The sequence below is a fragment of the Durio zibethinus genome, chromosome 11 (genome assembly GCF_047325235.1).
Source record: "Durio zibethinus cultivar Kanyao isolate XHJ-2024 chromosome 11, ASM4732523v1, whole genome shotgun sequence".
Lineage (NCBI taxonomy): Eukaryota > Viridiplantae > Streptophyta > Magnoliopsida > Malvales > Malvaceae > Durio > Durio zibethinus.
In genome coordinates, this window is record NC_143172.1 from 24,781,992 (window position 1) to 24,790,953 (window position 8,962).

At 32.3% G+C, this 8,962-nt stretch overlaps 2 pseudogenes; both read right to left on the minus strand.

Moving 5' to 3' along the window:
• Positions 1–2,161: 2,161 nt before the first annotated feature.
• LOC111291455 (UDP-glycosyltransferase 83A1-like) lies at positions 2,162–4,463 on the minus strand (annotated as a pseudogene).
• Positions 4,464–5,889: 1,426 nt separating this feature from the next.
• LOC111291155 (UDP-glycosyltransferase 83A1 pseudogene) lies at positions 5,890–8,161 on the minus strand (annotated as a pseudogene).
• Positions 8,162–8,962: the final 801 nt, after the last annotated feature.

Here is an 8,962-nt window from a genome sequence, read left to right on the forward strand (position 1 = left end):
AAAATTTTAAAAAATTCATGCAATAATTACGAAAGGATGTTTGGTCATTATAAGGGGTAAAAGAGTAATACAAGTCCATAATAGCTTATATAGTATACAACACATGGGATTATTATGGATAATATGGCAACAAGTATTTTCTCATTAGTCAAAAGAAATGACTTTAAATCTTATGTGGCATATTGACTTGAAAATTTTGTCTTGAAAAAGTCCAAATAACCTTTAATTTTTCTTTTTCAAGAAAGTTCTATTGTTTTGATTTGGAAATCCCATTTTAATTTGAAATTCTTACCTTAATTAGGGGATGTACTTGATTATCCTATTTAAAGTTGGTTTTTCTAAATTGACTAAGAAATTTTAGTTCGAAGGAGGCAGCACATGAGGAGAACATAACATAAAATCTTACTTTTCTCATCTTTAATTAGAAGTACAAATTCAAAATCTAAGAATCTGATTTAAAATCAATTAATTTCAAGTTTCAAGCTCAATAGAAGAAGTTGTCCAAGAAAAGCCCAAAATACATCAAGATTATAGGCTATCAAGAGAAAAAGTTAGTTTTCCATTCTATTATTTAAGAAGACTAAGCAAAATTCAAGAAAGGTCAAGAATGTGTTAAAGCGTAGTCTAAATTAAAGTTTTTATTCAAAAAGGTTACCAAACGTTTAAAAGTAATTACAAAATATTTTTTTCTCTTGAAGAAAGCTTTAAATCGCCACCTATTTATCCTTTTAATGTTATGATTCTTTGTATTTTTGTTTTATAAATACTTATTTTTATTTAGAAAAAAATTGAAGTAAGGTTTAGGGTCACAATAGTTAGCTTTTTAAAGTTTTCTTATTATTTACTTTTCATGTTTTTAAGCTTTTTTTAAGTTATTTTAAGGTTATGTAAAGTTCAATTTTAGTTTTCTTTTAAATTCAAGCTCTATTTTGTTTTTAATTCAATTTACGCTTTCTTAAATTTCTATTTTGGCTTTCAATTCAATTTAATTTGTGTTTTCTCTCTTTAAATGCTTTTAATTCATGTAATTTCATGCTCTTTGAGCTTTGTTTTAGATATAATTAAGGATAAACAATTTCAATATTTAGTTTTCTTTCATATATTTTAATGGCACTCTACTTATTCTATATTACTCGTTTTGATTTGTTTTGATTTTGTGCATTTGTAGATTTTTAATCATCTCTCAAGCCATTCATTTACATGAAAACAATATAATCAACTTAATTACAAGCCGAAAATAAAATTATCAACCTAATTTTATCCAAACATGTATATATAAATCCAAACATAATAAAATAAATATTAACTAGATAATTTTTTATGAAGATATTTTTATAATAAAAAAATATGTGTATTGAAATTTTTTAGGTTGCATTTAGAAGCTCCCTATTTATTATTATTATTATTATTATTATTATTATTATTATTATTATTATTATTATTATTATGTAACCTTAATAATTCCTTCTTTATTCTAATATTCTTAACATTGCACAAATAATTAAAGTTTGACATATATATTTAGCGTAAAATAAATACGAAATAAACAAATGAGATAACACATTTACTCTCAACTCTGTTAATTATATTTTAATATATTTTATTGAAGGATTGTCATTCAAAGATAATAGAAAGATATGTTGTTTTAATTTATATTTTAATTCTTTTATTAAAGTGTTTTGTCAAAAGATTTTGTCTTCAGTTCACACCCCACTTTCCTATTTATGCATGGACCACAAGAATTCCACGTCAATACGAAAAAGCCGACGTACAAAAAATTGATTATAATGTTAACCATGACAATGAAAACCATATTAATAAAAGAAAATTAGTCTTGATATGCGAGTATTTTTTTTTTCTATTTATAATCTTAAACAAAAGTAATATAATCATTTAACTCATGAAAAACAATTTCAATAGTTGAATAATATATCAAGATAATTTTAGTATCTAGAGTACTTTATGAAGTGCATATATTTTTTATTTAAAAATTATAAAAATTAAATTTTAATTATTAAAATTAAAAATTTAATATTTTATGAACGGACACGTACTACTGACTATTGCATACATCTATAACTCTAGATATTAACGACGGAAATGACTTGGTTTGGAGTATTAACCCATCAGAAATAACTTGGAAACATTCCTAATGCTGTATCTATTCAATAAAGCTTTTAAAATTTTTGGAAGAAGACCCAACTTCACTGATACTCTTTCTAGCAACTTTCTTCATGTGCAATGCATTTGCTTTAATTCCATCAGAAGAGAGCAATATCTTGATCTTTGTACTCATTTCATTGCTTGCTATGATTCCATTCTCATCTTTAGCCAATGCCAAACCAATCTTCCAAACATCACAAATATAGCTCCTATTATGGAATTGATCAGCAAAGTATGGCCAACATAGTAAGGGTATCCCCATGCTTAGACCCTCCATGGTTGAATTCCATCCGCAATGGCTCACGAAACAAGCAATAGAAGGGTAAGCCAATACCTTTTCCTGAGGTGCCCATTCCACAATTTTTCCACAATCAGTCGATCAGCTATTTTATTTGTGAAACCTTTTGGGAATTCAGCTGTGATCCATCTGTCAGGTTGGATCTGACTACCCATAAAAATGGATGGCCATTGAGTTCAAGGCCAAGTGCTAGTGTCACGTGATCATTATCATCTCCCTTAAAAACTAACTTGATCTCCCCTCAAAACTAATTTATTAAGATATGCAGTGCCAATATTTTTATATCCCAATAACTTCTCTTTCATGTTCGATGTGAGACTGAAGTATCCTATCTACTTTTTTTGAAGGACTTGACCTGATATTCTCTCTTATTCAACCTTGTGATGCTTTTGTCACGGAAGTTGGCCACCTTGTCTACTCTTTCTCAAGGGGCTCGGCGTAATCAAACGGTCCAGGATTTGCTTTGATATCACTTGTCACATGATCATTATTCTCTCCTCAAAAAATCAACTTATCAAAATATGCAACGTCAATGTTTTTATACCCCAATACTCTCCTTTTTATTTTCATTGTAGGATTGGAGTACCTTACCTACTCCCCTTTGGAGCACTTGGTGTGACATTGGTTTATCTACTTGTTGTGGACTTAAGATTGTTGTGCTACCCAATGCTACATAAATGAGAGAGCCTCCATTTTGTTTATCAAGCCTGCTTAAGCAAGTCGAGTCTTCAGGCCAAAAATTTCCAGCAAAGGCTTCAAAATGATTAGTCGCTAGAATTGGACCAATGGGTATGATTTTGGGAATTAATTTCATGACTGATGAGTCCAGTTCATAAACTGAGTTGCAAAGGATCTAGTCTGCAAATTTGAAAGTTTTGAGTGCTTTAGTAACATATACAAATAGAACTTTCTGCATAAGTGGGTCCCAAGAGCTCCAGGTTAATTCAGGGCTATTCCAGGCAGGCACATCCTCTGAAAGATTAATCGGTTCATCTTTTATTATAATTCCTACAAACAAGCTCAGGTTCTTCCATCAGAATCAAAAGCATGTTTACTTTCAACAAAACTGATATGCTCATTACATTAAGGGACTGATTGTGTCTTTCAGTCTATGTCTGAAATACGAATGTATGTGTTTTTGTGTTATTGACATGACAAATTTGAATTGAATAATCATAAAAACAAAATAACCATTTTCAGATTTTCTTTTATGTTAACTAAAGCTACGTTCCATATGCACTTTCTTACCATCGTTATCTATAATTCCAGCTTCAATAAGCTGTGGAACATGTAGTGCCGGGGCCTTGCTTGCCTGTCCAGAAAGAAGTACCGCCGCTCGTTTGATGCCCGTTTTCTCTGCCACTTCAAGTGCCCACCCAGCCGCCATATCGGCTATAACACAAATGATTTGCTCATCAACATTAGAGCGGTTAATGTTGTCAATCAAGTTCCACAAATGGCCAGGCATAACTCTCAATATACTTTCTGTCAGCTTAACAAAATCTTGTCGGTTATTCTCGGGTTCCAATCCATCAGGAATTGAAACTAGGCTTATCAGCCTCTTCTCCTCAACAACTTTCTCCGGCAGGGAAGCTATAACCTTTTCATGTATGAATTCTGTATTAACAAATGTGACTTTCACTCCATGAGCAGCAATTTTGAGGGACAACTTCATGAGAGGAGCTACATGGCCTTGTGCTGCATGTGGTATGACTATTACATGAGGCTGCCTGGCCATGTTAGTTGCTCACTACTACTTCCACCCATCTGCTTGCTTTGAATGTTTTCATCCTATAAGCTCAATTTTTCTGCCGAGTGATGATGGCTACTGTTTTTTTTTTTTTTTTTTCCTATTGTTTAAAGTAAGTTTAGTTGGCACAACTCATGTTCTTTATATGTGATTTGGCCTCAGAACTCATCAGGGATCTGCTGCAAGTGGCCTTTACTTTTTGTTAAAAATCTTTTATATGCCATGCCAGTGCTGTTTAGTTAACCTAACCCATTTTTCTTTTTGGCATAAAAAAAAAAAAAAACAAACAAACAAACGAAAAGTTAACCTAACCCCATTTTCCTTGTTAAGATTGGATTCGAATCACCGGAGAAACCCTTTGACGAAGATAATTAAAATTAAAAGTTTAATATTTTATTAACAGAATACGTTCAACACTCTTAACATAATATAAGATTGTTAACAGGAAGATATTTAAATGTAGGCAAAAATATATCTACCATAATAAAGTGAACTTTTGACAAAGATAATGCCTGACTAAAAATTATTGCGAAAACTAGCTTTTGTTAGCAATAATTTTTTTTTCTTCTTGTGGAATTAATTAGATTTCCTAAAATTTTTTTGCAACAGCAACAAATCAGCGCAATATTATACAGAGTTTTTTTTTTTTTGACAAAATATTTAAATGGCTGTGTGAATGAATGCATAAAAATTGATCTAAACTTTTATTAGGAAAATTTTGTTTCGAGTAAATTCTATATATATATATATATACAAAGAATTTTACTTATTACAGAGAAGCACAATTCCGTTACATATGAACTGTTCTAGCCAAATAGCTAGGAAAAAAAAAAATCAACCAAACATGGATCTATTCAGACCCAAGCTATACAAAAATCTTTATTTATACAATCTATTGCTATATTTTTCAAACTTGCAAGTCTAATTAAGCCTAACGGCATCCTTAATTCGACCGCAAGCTGAATAAGATTCGTAAGGGAAATTTCGTCAGAAATTCCCTTCAGCAAAATAAAATATTTTAAAAATTTGTCAAAAAATTAATATTTTTTCCGGACATTTTAGAATGATATTTTTGTAAGAAATTTGTCAATAAAGATTTAAGTTTATCTAACAAAAATCATTTAATAAGTTTTGGATTTAAGTTTTTACTTATATATTATAATAGATTCATAATAGAATCTTTTGATGTGAGATTAGGTGTCACAAATTCTTTTATTAAAGCTTAACGTCTTCATCAAACCCAACACAAAGTATGTAAATCTATCGAATCATATTAAATGTTAAGTAAAACACACATCGATCATAGAATTACACAAAATATTAAAATTTTAGATGTGACTTTCATCGTATAGTACTTAACTCTCGTAAAATTCTAAAAATGACTCTTATGATATAGTATTTAATTTCTATTTGACTAATGATTGTTCTGATATGATTTATAAATATTCACATATAACCTATTAGATATTATCTATTTTAATTTAAAAATTTATAATTTTATCTTATAAAAATTATCTTATAAATTTAAATTTAAACATTCATTTATATATTATAATGAATTCATAAAATCTTTCAATATACGATTGAGGTGTTATAAAGAAAAATGGTACGACATAAGCTTTTTGAAAGGTCTTTTTAAGGAGCTTTTGGGAGAAGAGTGTCTTAAAACAACATCGAGAATACAAAGAATAATTTATTAACAGAATATCTCCAACATCCCAATTAGAACTTAATTCGAAATAAAGCCAAAGATTCTTGATTTTCATGTGAATAATAATAATAATAATAATTATCAGTTTATCACTTTGGGAAAGATTCTGTTGTGCAGGTGTTCCATCTTCCCTACCAAGGACCAAAACTAGTTGCTAGCACACCATATTGGCACCGCCAAAGTCAGATCTGGTCCTTGATGCGCCGAATCTTGGCTGCCAGCCACCTACTCTAGCTGCTAGTGCTCCAGACCGGTTCTTCAAGCCTCCAATTTTGGGGACTGGCGCTCTGATCCGCACCTTTGATGACCAAAAACCCCATCTCCGGTGAAGCTCTTCCTTTATTTCTTGAGAAACTGGCGAGCAAAATTTGAAAAAAAAAAAAGAATTACAAAAATTACAAAAGAAAAAAAAATTAAAAATACAAATTTATCGTAAAGCATGTTATCTTCACCTTGTCTCTTGGAATGGCTATTGATAATAGCTATTCCCCTCGATAGATACCATCTGTTGGATAGCTATTCACGCAATAACTATAATGGTAAACAAACGATGGATTCACTGTTCATGTCACTTTTTCGGCCAACCAAACAAGCGTAAGAAAAATATCACACATAACTTTAAAAATTTGTAGATGTTTGATTGAACTATTTTATAAAATGTATTAGCATAAAACGATTAGACTTATTTTTGGGCGTAGTCCGAGAAGGATTTCTCAAACCCTGGATCAATTCAATGATGACATCAGAAGCGAGCAATGTTCTTTAGATGCAGTGCATTTGCTTTTATGACATCAGAAGAGAGCAATGCTTCAATCTTGGTACTTATTTCCTGCCTTATTATGGTTCCATTTTCATCTCTGACCAAGTACAGACCAATTTTCCAAACATCGCAAATGTAGTTTCTATTACAAAACTGGTCTGCAAAGTAAGGCCAGCAAAGAAAGGGTACTCCCATGGTTAGACCTTCCATGGTGGAGTTCCATCCGCAATGGCTTAGGAAACAAGCAATAGAAGGGTGAGCTAAGAACTTTTCCTGAGGCGCCCATTCAACAAGTTTTCCATGATCTGCTACCCTATCTATGAACCCGTCTGGGAATTTGGTAGGTGACCCATCACTCAAGTCAGATCCAACAACCCATAAAAATGGATGGCCGGTGATTTCAAGAACAAGTGCTAGTTCATTTACTTGTTGCACACTTAAGATTGTTGTGCCACCAAATGCAACATAAATGACAGTCTGCAGTTTGTTTATCAAGCCATTTTAAGCATGTTGAGTCTTCGGGCCAAAAGTTTCCAGCGAAGGCTCCCGAATGGTTGCTTGCAAGTAAAGGACCAACAGGTAAAATGTTGGGAATCAATTTCAAGGTTGGTGAGTCTAGCTCATGCAATGAGTTGCAAAGAATCGAGTCATAGAACCTGGCGTATTGGGGGATCGTGAACCAAATCCAAATAAAAATTTCTGTATGACTGGGTCAGAGCAACTCCATGCAATATCAGGGCTGCTCCAGGCAGGCATATTCTTTGATAGCAAGAATGTCTCTTTCATTAGAGTTCCTGCATAGTTGTTCAAGTTTTTCACTTAGTTCAATTAATCGAGCACCTTATGTTTTTTACCCAACTATTGTGTCTAAATTAAGTTCTGAAAGCAATAAAATTGCATTCTGTATTATAAAATATAACTTTCAATAATATATGGAAGTTAGTTTCCATAAGGCACACTCTACGGTTTACTACAGATATAAATTCCCATATTCTTACCCTCGTTATTTATAACTTGAGCTTCAATAAGCTGTGGAATATGTACTGACAGGGCAAAGCAAGCTGCTCCAGCAGGCCAAAATGCAATTGCTCCAATTCCCATCTTCTTAGCCAGTTCTAGCGCCCATCCAACTGATGTTTCAGCTATAACACGTTTGATCAGCTCCTTCTCATTTGACTGGTTCAATTTCAAAATCAAGTCCTCCAAATGACCTGGCATAACTCTTCCTATGCTTTCTGCCAGCTTAAAAACATCATTTCTATCGTCTCTATCTAATCCGTCGGGAATTGAAACAAGGCTTATCAGGCTTTGCTCCTTATCTTTCTCGGGCATTGAAACCATAAATTTTTCATGAATGAACTTCGTATTAACAAATGTGACTTTAACACCTTGAACAGCAATTTGGAGGGACAATTTCATGAGAGGTGCTACGTGGCCTTGTGCTGGGTATGATATAACCAATACATGCGGCCATGGCATTTGCTCACTTCTTCAACAAACTTACTTGCTTTTAAGTCCAGGCGTATACTTACATTAATTCTTATTCATGTTTAGTCTAGTTTCTGATAGCTATTGTTTTGTTTCCATCTGATTGAAGTAATAAACTTAACACTCTTCTGAGATCATTTCAAGTTTACTTGGTCTTCATAGAGGACTAGCATTTTATCTGGCCTTTCTTCTTGTTCTGTTATCCCTTGTTCCTTGACCAATATGATTCCAGTGTAAAATACAAGGTACTTATAACTAAATTTAACTGTTTTTTACTTGAAGCTGTTTTCGCTTCCCTATCAGAAGACGGCAGTGGTAGATTCTAGTGATGAAAAGGACCATGTATCAATATTCTTTTGCCTCATTTCCAAGGACCCTTCCTCCTTTTTAGCTGTTTGATAAAGAAGTTTCAATTGGATGAATTAGTCCTGATGAAAGTAGCTATTTCTCTTTAATCTTCCTTGCAAAGTGCCGAAGTTGGATTTGCAATCAATTAGTATATTCAGGGAAACAATCAAAAGTCTTAGAATATTCATTAAATTAGAAAGTAACATTTTGTTATATGGAATGTGACAGTTTGGCCTTAATCACCACATCTTTTCTATTTATATCTATTGCATGGTTTTGCCTTACAGCCTGCCTTTATATATTTTAGAGACTGTCACCCAATCTTAATGCCTCTGTAGATAAATCTTGCTGGTTGATCCATGATCCTTATAGATTTTCACCATGACTTCCAAACAGTTTACTGTATGCAGGTCTGGAATAGTGAGTCAAGCAAAAGCTTCTTTT